Source organism: Falco biarmicus, chromosome 4 (assembly GCF_023638135.1).
Source record: "Falco biarmicus isolate bFalBia1 chromosome 4, bFalBia1.pri, whole genome shotgun sequence".
Classification (NCBI taxonomy): Eukaryota; Metazoa; Chordata; class Aves; order Falconiformes; family Falconidae; genus Falco; species Falco biarmicus.
In genome coordinates this window covers 37,522,385-37,541,766 of record NC_079291.1, presented here as the reverse complement: position 1 = coordinate 37,541,766, position 19,382 = coordinate 37,522,385, and the positions used below count along the sequence as shown (strand labels likewise).

General features: G+C 40.0%; 1 protein-coding gene across 2 annotated transcripts in view; it reads left to right on the top strand.

The window, feature by feature from the left end:
- Nucleotides 1-18,381, top strand: part of CDK14 (cyclin dependent kinase 14) — a 316,567-nt gene extending 298,186 nt beyond the window's left edge. For both annotated transcript variants that reach the window (XM_056337644.1, XM_056337645.1), the window contains one exon: nt 14,132-18,381. The gene's annotated coding sequence lies outside the window, so the exon portion shown is untranslated. The remainder of the gene's footprint in view (nt 1-14,131) is intronic.
- The last annotated feature ends 1,001 nt before the right edge of the window (nt 18,382-19,382 follow it).

Here is a 19,382-nt window from a genome sequence, read left to right as displayed (position 1 = left end):
ACGCCAACTCTAAACTCAGTCACCTCATAAATAGGTGTTTACAAATGAAAAATTAACTTCAAATTAATAAAAATCCCATTTCAAATATTGGTGTCTGAAGTTTTCCAGGATATGATTTCAGCAACCAGTGTTGTCTATTGTACTTCTACATAAAGGAGGTTTTGGTGCCTTGCATTGAAATCCCTGTGACAGGGGTACCACCAACTTAGTAGATTCTGTAAAATAAGCTCAAAGATATTTCAAAAACCAGACTGCCCCTAAGTCCCTCAGCTGTGATTAGTGAGTTAACAGTAACATTTCTTATTTCAGAAATCTCTTTTTCATCCTCCACTTACTATATAAGGAAAATAATTAAAATAACTCTATGCAAAGCCCTTTCAAAGCACAAGGATGTATCTCTCTGAGTTTACAGTACTGTTTTGTTGGTTATTACTTGTAGGGATAAAAATGTTCTGAGGAGAGAGAGTTGCAGGCTGTTGACATGCCTTTAAACTATTTATTATAATTGCCACAATTTCCAGTGCCTTTTTTGATCACTTTTTTTTTTTCTCCCCCTACTTTGGGCACACTTTACTGCTAGACCTTACTTTAGAAACCTTTGTTTTGGGAATGGTGAAGGGGGGCAGAGAAACCTCAGCAGTCGGAGTATATGATCCACTTCCATGCAATGTGAAAAATGGAAGAGTTTATTCCTATTAATCTTTGTTACCACAGCCTGTGCATGGTAGCCACCCTGGTCTAATGTCATTTGACACAAAGGTGGACAAAACATGATGCCTGATGCCATTAAAAAACAGCAGGCACTTGTAATGGGCAGGTCAGGTGCACCTCAGAAGGTGGGAGCTGGTGCGCGGGTCTGCCTCCCCACCTGTGCCCCTACCTCTGCTCACACTGCCAGGGGGGCTTCTTATGCATGACATGACTGTTGTCATCTCGCTGCTGTTAGTTCAGCGATGATGGGTGGAGAGAAGCATTGGAAAATGGGCAAGCATGTCCCAATCAATGATCAAAATCTAACACTCTTGAACATGCCTGTATTTATCGCCAAATGGCTGCAAAATTGGAACGTAATGTATCAGTAAGGCGGTTAGATGGTATCACTGTTAATATATCAAACCAAAGCCCTACGTTTCGGAAGGATTTCATTCTGTAACGAACTCAATTTATGAAGTCCCTGCTGGGGGTGAGAGACATGATCAGTTCTCAGGCTTCAGTGGCAACGTCTTTGTCACTGCCTGTGCTGAGGCCTGAACGTGTCACTGGGGCAGAAGGAGGCAGCTTTATTCTTCATTCATTCCTTGTGAGCGAGCTAGTTACTCGTTTCTTCATGTTAACCATCCTTCATATCTAAATTATATTTCGTTTCTGGATAAAATTAAAAGGTGCTGTTGTTTTTTGGAAAGGACTGATAATATAATAGGCATTGTTTATATTCAGAAGCCTGTGTTTTAAAGTGAAAAGGGCTGATGATATACAGAAAGGCGCACTATCTGTTTGTAGAGAGCAGCGTGTTCTCCTGGTGCATCTATTTCACCTTCTTTTGCTAATTAGACCCAGAGCATGTCTGTTATAGAAATGCTGGGTATCATTCTGTATTGGTTATTATCTGCCCATCTGTTCTGCTCTTCTTCTCTCCTTTCCTGTAACAGTTTTCAGCCTCATCTTTGATACTTTTCATAGAGACGAGCTACACTTTACGTGGCTCACAAAACGAATACGAGCTAATCAAGTGGACTGAACTTGACTTGCTAAGAACAAATTGAGGACTTACTGTAGTGCAGTGCTGTTCAGCAATGTTAGAGAGGTTTCAATTTGAGAAAAAGCCATCGTAAATGAATTTATGTGCCCACCCAGATTTATTTTAATTAAAATCATCTGTGAGTCTTGGCTGTTGCTTTGACTACTAAGTACTTACAAATAAGCTTAATAGCCATGTTTGTTTTTTCTGCAGCTGTAAAAATACATATTCTGCTACGTGATTGGGTTTTTATCTGATTTATTTAAATAGAGTTAGGTAAAGATGCAGTTTATAGGGAAGGTTAAAGGGTCAAAATCCTATTTCATTAACTTATACACACTTGGGAAGCAGCCAAGGTAAAAGAATGCAGTGAAAGTAAGCTTCAAATAATATGAAATCTTTGAAAAGAACTAACCGCTTTGGTGAAAGGCTTTCCTGTTCTTAACCTTGTGTCATTTAAACTATTTAAATGAGCTATGCAAAACCTTACATTTATAATGGAGCTTCAAAAAAAAGATTAAGTATTTCTTGCAGTTACAAGAAAACTGATGCTTATGGCACTGAAAGAAATGCCTTTAGTACTCCATCCTACCATGATCCCTGTCTTTGCATACCACAAAATGCATGCTATGTTGCACCTGATTTGACATCTACTATTACTGCCACATGTATGAAGGCTCTCAAGTGCTTGAGACTGCTTTTTAAGAATATTTAAGTCTTTCAAAAACCAATTAGAAGGAGGATAGCCTCTGTAATATCTGAAGGAGGCCTGATTTTCAAAGGATGTAGATGCTGCATGGTTTCTGAAAGTTGTGTCTATGAGAAGTACTTCATGCTGGATTTCCTGAACCGTGTGTTATATTTGAACATCTTCATCACACATGTGGAAAAGGTTCTTAGCACAGCCAGACTGAGAACTCTGAGAAGTAAATCACTGAGCTCCTTTGTGATCTCTTTACATACTAGATAGGATATCCTCATTGCTGTGGTGATGCTCTGTAGAGGTGCTAATTCTTGGAACATTTTTTCCATTTAATGCCACAGAGACCACACTGGGGAAATATTTCTCTTTCGGTGCTCCATATGGTTTTGTATGTAAGAATGGAACTGGCAGGGAAAGAAGCTTCTGGCCTGAAGCTGCCAGTAACTGTTTCTAATGTCATAGATTTTCAGCAAGAATGCCAAGTGGAGCTGTGTAGGTGAAAGGACTGCATAGCAGCATTCAGTAAGTTCCAGCAGATCCTGTAGGGAATGAGCATGGAGGCAAGCAATGTCTGATAAGGACACCATTGCATTTCCCAAACTGGGATTTTTTTCCTCCTCTGCCTCATTCTAGTCTTAGTAACTGTTGGGTTGGGAAACAATTCAGGCTTGAAAGGGTCAGCTGCAAAGACTTCCTGATCTCTCTGTCAGTATCATTTTATGGTATTCATGGTGTGGGTGGACATATAGTCTAAGAACTTTGGACATAATGGTATTTGGAAATATATTTGAGAATTCAAATACATCTATTACTTAAACTTGCCATTAATTTAATATACTATAATTGTGGGAAAGATCTTTCTGATTCAGTATGTAAGGTCTGCTTTCAGTTTAATTTTATGTGTGCTTAAGGGTTGCATTGCTGTCCTAAAACATGTGTTTTAATTGACATGACCACTTTGGCATGATGCTCAGTCTCTGAAAAGCCACAGCAGCAAATAAAATGTATAACCAGATGGTGCTTAGCTAGAAGGATCTTTGCGATCTAGAATGCAACTGCAATGTCTGTTCTGTCAAGCTAAAACAAAGGTGACTCCACATTGCAGATTAGTTAAGAATTCCTGGCTGGTTTCAAAAGCACTTTGTAGGAAAACACTAAGAAAAATAAAAATACAGGTGAGAAGTAGATTTTTTTTTTCTAGTTTACCTATCCCTCTTTCTTTTTCCTTCTCCATCTGACTATTTGTTCTCTCATCTCCAAACAGCTACCAAACATAATTCCAAGCTGCCTGTAGGTACTTTCTGGCTACTACAATGATTTTGGTAGTGATAAACATTCACACTTCATGTTTTTTTAACGTTTAGTATTTATCTGTGGGGACTAAGATGGTTCATAGTGTTGTGATCCCTTGCAGATGTATATTTACATTCCAAGGTATTTTGTTTCTGTAAGCCAAAGAGCAAAATGTTCCACATCCATCTCAAGACTAGCCCGTGGCTACTTTGCACTGATTACACTGGAAGCATTAGATTTGTTCCAAGAGCACTTATCTTTCAAGAAGTAACTTGGCTAATACTAACCATCACATGTATAAAAAATGCCCTATTTTTAAGTACCTGTGGATACTTTAATCTTTACATGAGGCAGTGCTTAATTTTTGGGAGGAGGTGAATGCTAATGAGACATCTGGCAGGCATTTAGTCTACCATATGTAATTTTCTCCAGCAGACTTTGCTTTGGGGATCAAAGCCATGACAGAGAAAACCAGGAATAACTGTCCAAATAAGTTCTCTGAAGTTATTTACTTGTTGTTAGATGAGGGGAGAGGAGGGAGATGGTCAGGCACATCATCTCATTTGGCTTTTGAGTTGGTCAGCTGTTGTGCTTCAGACAGAAGAAATATGCGTAGGTTTGAGTTGTAAATAGCACTGTTAAATAACGGCAACCATCAGTTCTGAGACTGGCAGTCAGGAAGTTTCATTCGTGGTATTTGGATTAGGGCATAGTAGGTCTGCTGTCCCTGAACTCAGGAGGGGCCGTATTCTTCATTCAAAGCTAGATAAGCTAGATACTGACCTATAAAGAATTAGATGCTTTTCTATCCCTTCTGAAGTCTCTGAACTCTGGTTAAATATGACTTGAAGTTTCACAAACTGTTAAACATTTCCTTGATATGTTAGCAGGCCAACATATTTTTATTGCTAGAAGGATGAAAACCAACCAAAAAAATTCAAGGAGCTTTCAGAGGCGTGGACTGTCAGCCATCTCTTGTTTTCCGCTCCCTTGAAACATGTACAGGAGATTATCCTTATTAGGCAATCTTATGGGTATTCCCAGATCTTTTGAGTATGGGTTTTTTTCCCTTTTAATTAGTAGGTTATTATGTGACAACTTGTGTCTGCTCCCCTAAGTGGCCAGCTAAGGCAGATTTGACAGTGTTTCTCGGTACCTGAAAATAATTAGCCATTTGTGAGCTGGGAGGTGGCTTCAGGCTTTAGAAGGCAAAGCTTTGTTATTAGTGTGCTGGGGAACTGCTGTTGATGAAAAATAAGGATGTTATTCCATGATTTTGTCTATGCAGGCAAAAACAGCATGATAAATTTCTGCCTAGCTCTATCCAGGTGATTCCTTCTTGCTCTCTCACCTCCAATCCCATTAGTTGTGATAATGCAACTATTTATAAGTTTGATATCAACTGGATCACTGAGATCTACATTAAAAATAACCCTGCTTCTGATACTTTAGTGATCCAGTGTGCAGGGAGTCCCATGGACAGTTTTACCAAGACATGACAGGGGCACAAGTTGCAGGGCAGGAATAAGGAGTGAGGTTTGCAAGCAATGGGAATTCCTTAAGCTGGCTCTGCCACAAAGCTGAGAAGCGGTGGAGGGGAACCACAGCCCAGCTCACTTGCACCCAGTTGCTTGTAGTTGAATCTCCAGAGAGTGCAATGAGGAAATCTCTCACCAGCTCTTCCTGGTGCTCCTTTTGTCTAGAAGGGGTTCAAACCAGTAACAAACCTGTTAACCAGAGCATTAATGGCTATATATTGTCTTCAAACAGGTGTTCCCTTTTCTGAGTTCTGTACTATGCAATCATAACTGTTAGGCTCTTTTTTTTTTTTTTCCTCCTTTCAGATGTTTTAATTAAGCTATCTATAAATTTTGTTCAGGCATAGCATTTACTTACCTGTTTCAGAGTACAGAGCTGGTGCTACAGCTGAGATAAGGATCCCATTGTGTCAAACACTAGCAAAAATTGTGGGCTTAGGTTCTGTCATTGTAGATCCAGTGAGACAGCATTTCTCCAGTTCGCAGCCAGTTCCTCTTTGGCAGGCATTTTTTGCAAGTTATCGGGTTGGGAAACAGCAATTTAGACACATCACATTAATTAGGAAAAAAAAAAAAAAAGGAGAAAGAAGGAGGAGGGCTTGTTTGGGTTTCTTGCATTTGGAATCTAGAAATCTTTGAGTTACATCCTTCCATTTTTCTATTGATATAATCACAAGTGAAAATTTATGTCTTATATAGGAATTCAGTTTCACAGGAGGCAAATCTTAGGCTTAACAGCCATTAAAAGTATAAATAACATACTGAATCCTGAAGCCTTTGGAAAAGGGAAAACAAACAGAAGGGTGTAAGAAGTAAGGATTTTGCTGTTTGTCACGTTTGAGAAGGATGTTCTGGCAAACAAGTAGCACTAATACTTTTTCTGTTCTTGATGTGTACCAAAATCCTGAGCTTGCTTTTTTGTTTCTAATAAGGTTTCCATGGCTTTGCTTGCAAACCATATTGAGCTCAATAGCACTGCTATTTTTGTAGTATCTTCGTCTGAAGTATTGGTTTTCCCAGAGCTCACTTAGAGAGGGCTGTGCTTTATTCTCAAAAACTAGAAGACACGTAGTAGATGCAGTCCTGGCCATTTTTCATGTGAAGCCTTATTCAAATGGTAATTGTAAAAGGCTTTGTGGACTTTGTTCTCAACTCAAAGAAAAAACTTCAGCTGTGGGCAGCTAGGGTAGGAAGGAACTTTTGCTGAAAGACTGAGAGAAAACTAATTTGGAAGTTACCACAGCCACTCAAGAGTTAAAGGTATACTTATAAATCAGCTCTGAAACCAATCGTGTTGTATCACTGGTGGTGAATATTATGAATGAAATATATTACAGTGAGGATCAGGACTTGTATTCCTTTTTTTCCTAACAAGACACACTATGAAGGAATTCATTATAATATTTTGAAGAGACCAGTGTGCAAAGTATGCACAGTTGGTTTGCAATTATTGATATGCATATATGCTACTTAGCAACTGGTGTATCATTTAAGGGTAAGTCTTGGCTCTTCAAAATCACCCCCCACACACTGGGCTGTTGGATGCATGAAGTCCTAGGTGATGCAGGATTTTCATTTTGCACTCTTATTGTATAGAACGGTATAATTTTTAAAACACACAGTCCAAGTAAGGATTCCAACAACTTCCGAAGTTTGCAGCTGTTCTACTATTGCATTTTTGTTAAATTTAACTGTATTTATGTAATTTGAACTATTGGTGGCTCCAGCTAAAATTGGGCACTCCTTTTGGGAGACAGGGTAAACCCAGAGGCTGGAATATAAAACAGAGCCCCTGTTACAAAACAGAGGTTACGGGCGGATAAAGTGACTTGCTTCCAGGCACATTCATTAGCAAAGCCAAAATCTTGATTTCTGCTTTCCAGCCCCATATTCACTGTGCCACGGACCTCTCACCTTTAAAAGGTTATGTCACTTGCTTCATGTATGTGTACTCACAAAATCATTTAGTTTGTAATTGTTACTATTCTAACTTTTTATTTTCTAACTAGTTTACAGTTGTTGTCTAGCACTCACTTCTTTTTAGGGTCACCCTGTTGCACCCACCTTGAAACTTTAGTCACCACCCATGGGCAAATCCCTTTATTTGGAGTTGTGGTGCTCTGCTCAGAGGCAAAGCCCATCTGTGAAAAATTCTTTGTGGGAAGAGGAATTCTTAAAACAGGAATGTGTCCATATGCAATCTGTATTATGATTCATATTTTATAACTGTGGAGAATAATATACAGCAATTTTCATCACTGAAGATAGGGTCTAGGAAATCCAGTGTGTATAAGAATACCAACGCAGTAACTGAGACACAGGGGAAGAGAGCAGGGAAAAAATAATCACTAACTTATTTGTCAAATGTGGTTTACTTTTAATGACTGATAGTCATATTATAGTCATATTACTATAAAGTGTAAGTATCCTGTGCGGTGCTGTGTCTGTGAAAGAATAACAGCCAACCGCTGCCAAGACAATCCAGAGGTGTCATTTAAACATTAAATGAGATTAAGTCTTACTAAAGAAATCTAAAGTGAATTGGAAAAGATGTGGGCTGTGTGAGAGGAGCAAGGTGACCATGTTCTGTCTTTAAGTTATGCCCCATCCTAGGAAAAAGACTGGAGTTGCATTCATAGTGTCCTTGGCAAAGGAGGTTGCATGTGATGTTTTGGCCATGCAGGTAAATTGCAAGTGTTTTGCTAAGGCTTCTTTAATTCTTTAGTTACAGCAGTGCAGGATCCCGAGTTGACACTATAAACTGACCATGTCAACACGGGCTTTGACACAAGCTGAAATTAGGTTGTAATAATTCAGTTTCATTCAACCCTGAAGGTTGCTTTGTAGACAAATCGCATCACAGGGAGGAAGATACTTTGTTTCAGTGCTATTTTAGAGGTGATGCAAATCCACTGTTTTCCTGTGTGCTACAAGATCCTTGAGTTCAGGAATCACATACCAGCCTACAGCAGAAAATACTTTCTTCAAACCCTTCTCAGTTTGTAAAAAAAATCATAGTTTTTCGAGTGTCAATTATTTTTTTTCCAAATAAATTTTTAATGACAGCCTTAAGTCTTGCCTCTCCTGTGTATTTTGGGGCATGGATAACTAGGTAAATCTAAAGCCCAGCAGAAAGCAGTTTTAGTAATCTCATATTTAGCCTTAGTGAACAGTATTCCTCGGGAAACCACGAACAAGGTATAGTCCATCGAAGAAAAGCCTTCAACAAAGCTGGGCTGTGTACTGAAATGTTGAACTAACACCTCTGAAGATACACAGGCAACTTTATAGGTAACAGTCTACAGAGCCTTGTCCATGGGGTAATTCAGAGCTTGAGCTAACAATATTGCAGATCATTTATTTTTCATATATTAGAACATTTGCTTATCTTTTAAATTTCACAGAACTAAAACTTCCCTGCAAAAGACAGCACTCTATACAGTGTGACAATTGCATATTTTAAAGCACATGTTTATAGAAATGTCTTTATGTACACATGTATCCATACACATTGACTCACGTACGCATGGTATGTTTGCATTTCCACACATATATTATAAATGTTATAAAATAAGTTATATTTTATAAAATATAAAGTTTTATTTTATAAAAGTTACAAAATAAGACATGTATGCATGTATATATGTGTGTATATATTTGACGGGGGAAAAGAATTTACGGGAGGCTGGCCAGATTTAATTTGTCTGCTTGTATTTAGCAATAAGGGCTTATATACTCAGTTTGCTCAAAAGAGTGAAGAAGTACTCCTTGCCTATGCCTCAAATCAGAAATGCATGAAGTGCAGCTGCAGAGATAATACATTCTCCCCAAAGGCTTTGGCTGAGCAAATTAGGTGTCAATGGGGTGCCTGCGCAGGCAGTACTCTCTCTAATTAGTCTCTTGAGCCTAGTTGGTGGCAGGTATAAGATGATCTAATCAATTGGTCTGTGTCTGATGGTACGTGTAAAAATCCTAGCAGGCAGAGCTGTCTCCCACAGGTCACTCACCTGCACAGTGGGAACGCTCATTTTCATTTTTCATCTCTTCCATCACATGATGCTGACAGTTGGTTTTAAGAAAATTGAATCCAAAAAATATCTAGTTCATAGGGCATGTAGGTCAAAATAAAGTTGCATTATGGGTATTGGTGATCCAATTAATTAATATTTATAGCAACGAATTGCATGTAGATATTATCTAAGTGCAAATAGTATTGATAATGTTTGGCTGGCTTTTTAAAATGACTTCTCTAACAAAAGTAGGAATAAAAGGTGTGGAGAAAATCACCTGTTAATAGTGTACTTTTTTTAGAGAGGACGAACAGTATCTGTGGTGTGTGCAGATGTGGTGGAAGGAGAAGCAGAAAGATTATATTGTTGATGATCTTAAATACCCCCATATTTCAGATCATAGAGAATACAGTATCTCCAGTTGTCAGCTCACAGTTTTATTTTAAACCTGGCATTGTAGAATGATAATAATGCTAAATCAGCTGCCACATAAATAGACCTGCACTCTGAGAGTGCTTTGCGTGCTAAGGACTCTGTGGGAGCACAGCTCCGCCTTATGTGATAATTTATACAAAAATTGAAAGCACCTAGAGAAGGATGCTGATGCTGCCGAAAGAAGCATGTATTGAATTGGTGATTTGCATTTTTACAGGAAAGGACATTCTGTTACTAATTAAAATAAAGAAAATATTTGGGATTTAGTCACCCTCCTCTGCCTCATCTCTTGAGAGCATGATTAATGTTTAAATTACAAGCTTTAGTATCCCTTCCTAGAACCATTGTTACATCAACAGCTACTGCATTCTGAAGTTGGCATCTGCCATTTTTAAGGTGGGTTAATACCTTATTTTATCCCATTCGGGATCTCAGATAAACAGGATGTATGCAGCAGATGATTTCTTTAGATAACAAACATACAATTGAGATCCTTGATTTAGGTCGCTTGATATTTTAAGCACATCATTAACTAGATTTTAATCTTCTATTAGGTTTAGTAGAGATGTCATGAAAGGAAAAAGTACCTGGACCTGTGGTGAAAAAATACAAGTTCATTTTTAAGGCAGTCTGTTACATTTCATTTGTTGATGTTGTTGTTGTTTTTTTAAAGGAGATCTGAAAGAACCCTATTTTGTTCTTGGGAAATCACAAGTTGTAAATATTCCATTTAACAAACTACGCTTTTATAAGCAAAGCTGTGACCAGAGGCCATAAACACAATCTGTCAAGTCACCAGGCAAAACTTTGATTTGTATGATCAGGAAAATGTATTAAATTCTAAGCAAGGATATTTCTAAAATATATCTTAAAAAATGCAAACATGGAATACTAAACCATCTGGGAACTGAACGGCAGCACTCTGTGGAAGGCCGTGCCTTGAGTCTTGGTTGCATGAACAAGAGCCCCACTGAAGACACAATGCTTTTTTAATAAAAAGATAGGTTCACACCAAGCTAAAATTTCGGGTTTGATTTATGTGGATTTTCAGCAGTGAACAGATACTCCTCTTCCTCCAGTTTAGGGGAGCTCTCTATTTGATGTGAGTCTCATCTTAAACAAGAACGAAGAGTAGGAGGTCCCCTGTCTCACAGCACAGCGATTACAGCGCTCCTTGGAGAAGCGGCATCTCTGTGTTCAGTTTCTTCCTCTGCCTTAGGATAGACAGCCCCCTGTTCCCCCTTGCCCAGCAGGAGGCTGGCACTCCACAAGGGCACGCGCAGGCCAAGGGAAGGGATTTCACCTGTTGGCTCCACTTTGAGTTGACAATAAACGTTCAGTGAATCAGGGATTCAGATGCAAACGCTACATATTCCCAGCGTATATATTTCTATCCACAAGGCTTGTTTGCTGTGTCAAAGACCATGTCAGCATTTTATGCGCAGTGGAATTGTCTCGGCAGCCAAAACTGAGGGTTCGGCCTCAGAACAACCTGGCCATTAGGGTGCTGGTGCAAGCAGTGGGTCTGTCGTGCAGGCCAGTTTCCCAAACTGGGCGGGTGGTATATTTCAACACATCTTCAGAGAGACTGTGGCCACCAGCTATTCCCTGGTTCCAGTGGCACTATGTCTTCTAGCTTTCCCCAGCCAGAATCACTGGGGGAATGTGGCATCAAATGATGGGGGTTTTTTTTTTCCAGGGAGTTTACTGTTTGATCTAGTCTAAATCTTGAGCCAGTGCAGAAGGTGGAAGGTGGCGCTGCACACTGTACAGTTACACAGGCACTCGGCTTCACAGGAAACCAGTTACCATTGCAGCACCGGCATAGCCAGGGCCCAGCAAAGCTGGAGCTGGTGGAGTTGTGATCATAAAACTGTTGGCTGCCTTATACTGCACCAGAGTGTGAAAACAAATGGGGTTCAGCAAAAAAACTTTGCAGTCTCCCATGCACATTTATGTAACCTCTGCCACCCTTTCTTAGTTCTCTGTGTTCTGCCCTTGGTGAGCATTGGTGCTGGCAGTGGTTTCCAGTATGCAAAGGGTTTTTTTCCCGTGTTAAATGGTAGCAGCTGTCAGTTTGTTCATTTCTAAGGATGCTTTTAATGTTCTAGGGATTGATTCTGGAAGTGCTAGGTTTCTAAAAAAGGTGTTCCCCCATTTCACAGGCTCAGCCTCTGCCCTGGAGAACGTCACCAGCTTTGCCTACAGAGCAAAACTTGAAGCCAGAAAATGTAGTATTGTCACTAGGAAATTGTAGCACAACCCTGGGAGAAGCGTGATGCCCACCTCCTTTAGAAATTGTCTTCAGGTCCACTGATATAAAGGAAAAGTACCATGTAATTAATGTAATTGCAGTTATTCTCAAACCTGAGCAATTTGGTAACTTCTGGAAAAGCCTGTGTCCAGAGGCTTTTCTATCCAGATCATTTTGCCTGTCCTAGATGCCCCTGCTGTTTATGCCAGTCTCTGGAACTCCAGCAGTTTGGGCTTAGCCTGAAATCAGGCCAGCTCTTCTGGATCTGGGCAGATGTGGCTTCCAAGCCACCAGCCCACCTTCCACAGCTGTAGTGTGGGTGGCAGTGGGGGCAAATGCAAGCTCAACATTGGAAGGAACTTTGAGAGTTTAGTTGCTTTGTAACTCCAAAAAGATAATCCCTAAAATGTGCTTTTGAAGGAAGGGAAATGTGGAATTTGGGAATATTGTCAACAGTGCTTCACCACTGAGCAGTTGTGAATCTCTGCATGTTCCAAGCACTGCTTTTATTTTTAAGCTTATGAAGGGTAAACTAAATGGATCAACTCTAATGTATTCCTTTAAACAAGATTTATTGGCGCATCAGCCAAGCTCCTAGACCTGGGGAAAGTGGGGCTTTGATGTTGAATAGACAGTCCACCCAAACTCCAGAGGCATTTAGGAAACAACCCAAGCTGGACTCAGGAGGTGGTAGACCAAGCTCCAGGAGGGCCCAAGATGCTGCCACACATCATTAAGAACTGACTTTCTTTAATCCGGTGCAGGTATTCTGGCTCTTAAAGGGCAGAAGAAGAGCTCTCAAAAACCATGGCAGGAACCCTGGAAATTAGGAAAGTTAGATGTTGTGTAGATATTAGGCTGTTTTGATCAAATCCACAATTAAAATGTTACGCTTGAAACTCCGGTTCAGAACTGATGCTTTGGTTTTCTTCTACTTTTTAAATGAGAGCTAGGCTAGATTCACTGGCACCTGCATCCAGTTTGATTTAAATAGTTTTAGGACATGCTAATACAAACCAGTTCCATGCTCAATGAGTATTTCAGCATTCCTGAGTGCTAAAATTCCTCCATATCTGACTGTCTTCCTGCAACTACATTTTACAAAGGTAGCAGGTCTGTAGTTACAATCCTTGGTCTTGAGAAACCTTGGAAATTAAATACATTTTGTACTTGAGAGAACTACAGAATTTCTCAGAAAGTCTTTATTACTTGGCATAGAATTCTACTTGGACATTTATTAAGAGTTAAACATGTTAATTATAAAATCTTTCCAATGGCTGCAGTCCATCCAGCCTTCACTTAGCCTTCATCTGGCTCTTCTTGCAGTTGTTGGATGCTTTGGTTTGAAGTTACACTTCCCACATTCTCAGCCTGCCTCCTGTTCTGTGTAAATCTCAAAAACATCATGGTACGTACCTTCTTGCAAGTCCAGTCACTGCTTTGAGCCTCCACAAACAGGAATCGCAGCAGGGTGAAAGACAACATAAGCACAGCTATTGATAGTGATTATTTTTGGCATATGAAAGGAGAGGGTTTAGTTATCAGCCTGTTAACAGAAACACACTGAAATAAAGGTGAGTATGTTTAAATGCAGGACACCAAGTAGCTCCATAACCTGATTGCGTTTGCAGAAATGTTCGTGATTTGCCGCAAGGTACCTCAAGTAACTCTTGGGAAGCAACCCTGAGGAGACCTTTTCATAAACCAGTTGCAGGCATTGCTGTGAAGGTGATCACTAGGGACTCCATGACAAAGGGGGCAAAAAGAGCTTGTAAACTCCTGAAGCTGTGCCAGCATTTAGTAAGCTTCCTTTGCATTCATGGGGTGTGATCACCTTTAGAAGAGCCAAGCGTATATTTATGGCTGCCTATAATTTCCATGGAGAATGTGAGTGCTGATGGCACCTCTGAAGATTAGCACTTGGGGCAGAGCTACATGAATATGGATAAATATATCTCACTTAAGCAACGACCCTGAAAACATTGGTGGTTTAAGTTCATTTTCTTGAGGTACCAGCTCTAAAGTGCTTTGAAAGCTGTCCTTTGCTCTGAGCTGGTGTCTTCATAACCGGCTTCGGACTAACCTATGTTTTACCAAGCAAAATATAATCTTAAAACACAGTTTGTGAGCCTTATTATAATTTATATTGTTTTCTTACAGGATTAAATTTACCAGTTTGGAGGAGGGAAACAAAAACCTAATGTGGAGGCCGACACCAGGAAGGAACCACAGCCTGTTTCCTTTCTTTCTTTATGGTGGATTTCATTCAAAAGAAAATTGAAGCTGGCAAGACCCTGTTTTTCCCCTGCAATTTGTTTAAAACCTTGCACGCCTTTGGATACCTTGTGATTTCAGACAACTATGTGAAGATTAAGCTTTTGCTTACTGATACATGGCATGTACTCTTTCAGTCTTTTGTGTTTGATTTTGTTTGATTTTCCACTGCAGCGCTGCATCTTTGTAAGGATTTTTATGCTTTCACCAGCGATGTCTTAAATACATTAAGACAACACATTTGGTGTTCCCACTTCTTCAGTAAAGACTGTAAAAAAAAGCCAACAGCATAAAGGACACTGTGCATTTTCTTTGAGAGTTGTGCATATTTTGCAACCAATGGGAAGACTTTCTGCCAGAGCAAGCCCAACTTGTCTGATCGGCTGACAATTACAGCACCTTGCCACTGTTCCTGAAGTGTTGTTGGGTTATTTCTTTTTTCATTATCTCCACAGACCATTCATATCCACTTTAAAAACATGGCAATAATTGCATGTTTACTTCAGTACTCTGAATTTGGTTACCCTGCTTAGGCTATGTAGCATGCCAGTTTTCAAAATAGGCCTGTGAGAAAGACAAAGCAAAAATGATGAGATGTACGCAGCTGACAGATATACAATTAATTCTTTATAGTTTTATTCCCTTCAAGAATATATCTTTCTTTTATGGGTCTTGGCTAACATCTCTATGTTTTTCCTCACACTATTTACCTTTTGGAATGATTTTTTGAAAACAGAGATGATGAAACTGTTCCATTTAATTCAAGGCAGATACTAAGGTATAGAAAAAGTTCTGTTGAACAAGCCATTAAATCTAGCTGTGTTACTTTGCCACATACAAGGCAAAGTGGAGAATTTTCCTTATCCCAAACTGTTTGCTGTTCCACACCAAAGCACCTTTTGAGTTATTTTCCATAGGTATTCTGAGCTAATTGGAAGGCACTACCAGATACTGTGTCTTTAGATAGCTTTTTTCTGAATGAATCATTCAGATGCAAACTTTGCAAGAAATTAAAACTGTGTGATTTTAGAAAAGGAAGCCCCAGCTACATTTTGGTTGGGGAGAACGTTGTGTTCAGGGGTGTGATAAAACTGCCCTGACCATATACAATGCTTTGCATTCAGAGAGGGCAGGTTATGGTGCAAAACCCACTGTTGAGTTATAGTCCTGCTCGGACAGAAACGCTTGCTAGGCAATATTACTCTACTCATAAATTTGACATCCTTTGCTTGATGGATGCATTGAATTACATTTTTAAGAAGTGTCGTAACACTTTGGTTAGCTTTCAGTGTTTAAAAGGAGGGGAAAAGGATTTGTGCTACTGCCATCTTATTAAACTCCAGCAGTGTTTAATAAGAAAAAAAGCACCCAATAAGGCAAGTCCTTGAATGCGCAAGTAGCTACGAAAGGCCTCTTAATGAACTGGGATACAAGTCTACACTTTCAAAGAGCTGAACCATGGAAATATTCTCAATATTTGCACAGCCATTAAAAGACAATTTTCCCCAGTGACATGCCTGTTTCAGGATCTGGTAAAAGCCATCTGAAAGCCACTTTCAGTCACAATCCTATTTAGAACTTATTGCAGTTTTTCTCCTGTGTTTATGAGGGGGAAAAAGTGACCACTGAACTTTTGAATTTATCACACACTGAAACTGCCTTAGACGTGGTTTGTTTGGGTTTCATGTTTCTTTTTTTTGTAAGAGAAAAGTCTTTTATACATTATCTTTGCTACTTAAATCGTGTGCAGTTTGATGACTAAAATTAGCTATTTTTAGAAAAAAAAACTTGCTGCAAAAATCTGAAGAATTTTTGAAAATGTAACAAAGATTTCAATTAGGAATACAAGGGTAGTTTCATAGACGCTTCTGCTTGGCAGCTTAAATTGGGAGGTAAGCAATTACGCTGCTCAACTAAACACCGGAAGGTTTAATATAGAGAGTAATTCCCCAACTGTTCCCACAAGCCTAGCACATTACTATCCATAGTGACTCATGTACAGTGTTTGCTTACGGTACGTCTGTGTGTGTGTGTATGTGTGTGTACACACACATGCGCATGAGAGTATCTTCTCTGCCCCATTCTCACTTTTAAGCAACAACTGAAATAAAGTTGGCCCAAAAATCTGCCAAATCAGTTGCCTGAAGGGAAGTGCATACATATCTATGTTCCTAAACAGTAAGTTGATTTTCAGCAGTAGTGAGGCTATCTCAGTTACCAGTCAGTCAAGGAGTGACCAGGATCTCTTATTTAGGCACCTGCTTCCTGGGTGCCCGTTTGTCTGCGGTGACTTGGGTTTGCTGCTCTCCCGTGGTGGCTCTGGGCCCTGGGGATCTTCCCCTGGCACCAAGGGGACTTGGGCTCAGCAAGATGGTGCCGTTCACTTGAGCACTGCAAATTATTCTTCTGGAACATCAAATCTGCTGGGAAATGTCAAGGTTTTTTGAGATAGTAGAAGCTCCTTGTCCCAGGAACTGACAGTATAGCCTTATTTCCCTCTTCCTCCTTCCAGCAGAGCTATTACCTGCATGGTTAGCCTGATTGACACCCATCAGTTAGGACTCCCTGACAGCCCACCTCTCCAGCATCTTGCAGAAGTTGGGTTTTCACCACAGCTCTTCTCAGTGTTGCAGAATGGATTGTTTCAACCCCATCAATGTTCTTGAGACAGCTTCAGCGAAGATCAGTAGCGTTACCATCTTTTTCTCCCATCCTTCTCAAATCAGGTCCCTGGAGAATCTCCAAAGGGTCAAGAAGTAGCCTGGCCTTCCAGACATGCTGCAGGTGGCCGGGTTTCATGCCATCACAGTGAAATGTTGGCTTAAGTGACCTGTAGTCTCAGGGACACAGTCCTTGAGAAACTGTGGGACTTACTCAGCGTTGATAGCCAGCAGCAACATAACGTTTATTTTCCTGCCGCTTGGCTGAGCCCCAGTAGATCCTTCCTGATGATGCTGAGAGGATGTGGCTTTGCTGCAGGAGGGGAGAGCAGGCACAGGGCGGCCGGTGTAGTAGGCAGATAAAAGTGGGAGGGCATGTTCTGACTCTGTATGAGATCTAATATTAAGTGAATGGGGAAGGGAAGATGGTGATAGGGATGGTCTGCACAATACAGAGATTCCTTACAAGTTCAGGTTCACAGGACCTGACTTTACAAGTCAGCCAGCTGGAGATGGCTTAGTCCTCTCCCCTGCTGGGTTCAGATCAGCTCTAATCCACACCCAGTAGGCACCGCACCAGTTAGGACACTCCAGTAGTGCCGACATTACATTATTCTGTGGTGTCCCGGATTGGTTGGGTCCTTCTCATTCTCACTATTGTTTTTAATCAGAACCATGGTTTAAGATAACTTGTCAGTACATGCAAAACTGAACATTCAGTCTGCAGTAGACAGAGGCACAGGGGTTTTCACTTTCTCTTTGATGTGTGGGGGTTCTGCACTTCAGACTCCTGGGGAAAGAAGGTAGGATAAGAAATCCCCTGTGGGCCAGTGGGTGACGTACACCCGTGTGCTCCGTGTCAGTGCACGCAACTGAATGTCGTCAATGCTCTGATATGCTCATATACAAAATATTCATCTGTGAATGTTACTGGGTTTGTAATCTTTGTTATCTAAAACTTTTAAGCTGTACAGACTGGGGCACAAAATCCAGACACCCCATATAAACAGAATTACGTTGCATTACTGAGCATAAAAATACTCTCCCCTACCAGCATTTAGGTGGAGTGACTGTATGTTACTGCCTTGCATTTTTCACATAAGCAAAAAATGTAAAAGTAAAAGATGCACTAGTAATTCCCATCCCCCAAAATGCATTTCAGTGGTGCTGCATACAAAATCCCTGCTTGCCAGCTTCCACATGGATTTTTGTATGGTGCACTAAGAGGTGTTCTTTTTTTAACAAATAAAAAGGGGAGGGCTGGTACATGAAAACAATGTTAATGTAATTAAATATATATATATATATACACACACTTCAGAAGAACAGAATAGTAAGCAGTACGGTAAAATAAATGTCGCATTATTTGTTACACCTTGTAATTTGTCTGTATTATGAAGGATGTAATGGTTTGTCAGCTGTAACTGTTGTTTTCTTGTAACATCATATTGAATAAAGTGTAGCAGAATCTCTCTTCTCCTTGGTATGTGTGATCTAGACTTAACCCAGGGAATAAAGCCTTTCATTTACTTTTTGTTCTCCAAAAAATGAACAAGGAGATGGTTGTAAACAACAGATTTTTAAAGAACGAAAAGTTCTTAGAAGCAGGCAGGCACTAGACAGTAATTAGTTGTAAAGATTAGGCACTGATTCAGTCAAACACATGAGCTTAATCAAAACTACAAGGTGGTGCTGACTACACAGGGCAAGGTTCTTCACTTTTCTGTCTGTAATATTAAGTTAATTATTTGGTGTCTCTTTTCATTTTGTTATATGTGTGACAAGGGACTATTTACAGTACACTGGCATTTAATTGAAGCAGCAGAAGGGCTAGTTTTTGGGGCGGGGGCGGGGAGCAGGTCTGATTTAAGTATATCGTTTTGTGGAGAATGCACACTTATGGCTTATTGCAACTTCTCTTGAAATAAAAACTTAATAATTCTGGTGGAAAATCAGGCAAAGCATACGATACGCATTTTTCACAATTTTCATACAGGTGTGTGATTATACCTTTTCATACTTGGTTATTTATCTCAATCAGTGAGTGTATGCTGCTTGGATTCTTAACCTGTTTGTTTATTGGTGCATTATAGCATTAGATAGGCATGTGCTCACTCACACTGAATATAATCAATATGTGCTTTTTGCTTCCTTTCCATTGCTTCTAGCTTTTTTGGTACCAGCATCTTGCTAGGACCTATATTTAGACTATGAAAGTTAAATCAATGCGGCTTGCACAGACTTGGTTAGAATATTTGAAATGTCAGAATATGCTGTTCTAGCAAATGCAGGAGTCTGTAGGAGCCTCTTGGTTTTAACATCATTTTGGTCTGAGATGGGGAATGGCTGGAGGGCAAGTGCATGTGCTTTCTAGGCTGATGGGGAAGCCGCTAGCCTAGAATATGGGTAATGGAGGACCTAAATTCTAGTCTTGGCTCCAGCTGATCAGGAGTAACTGAAGACAGAATCGTCTTCCT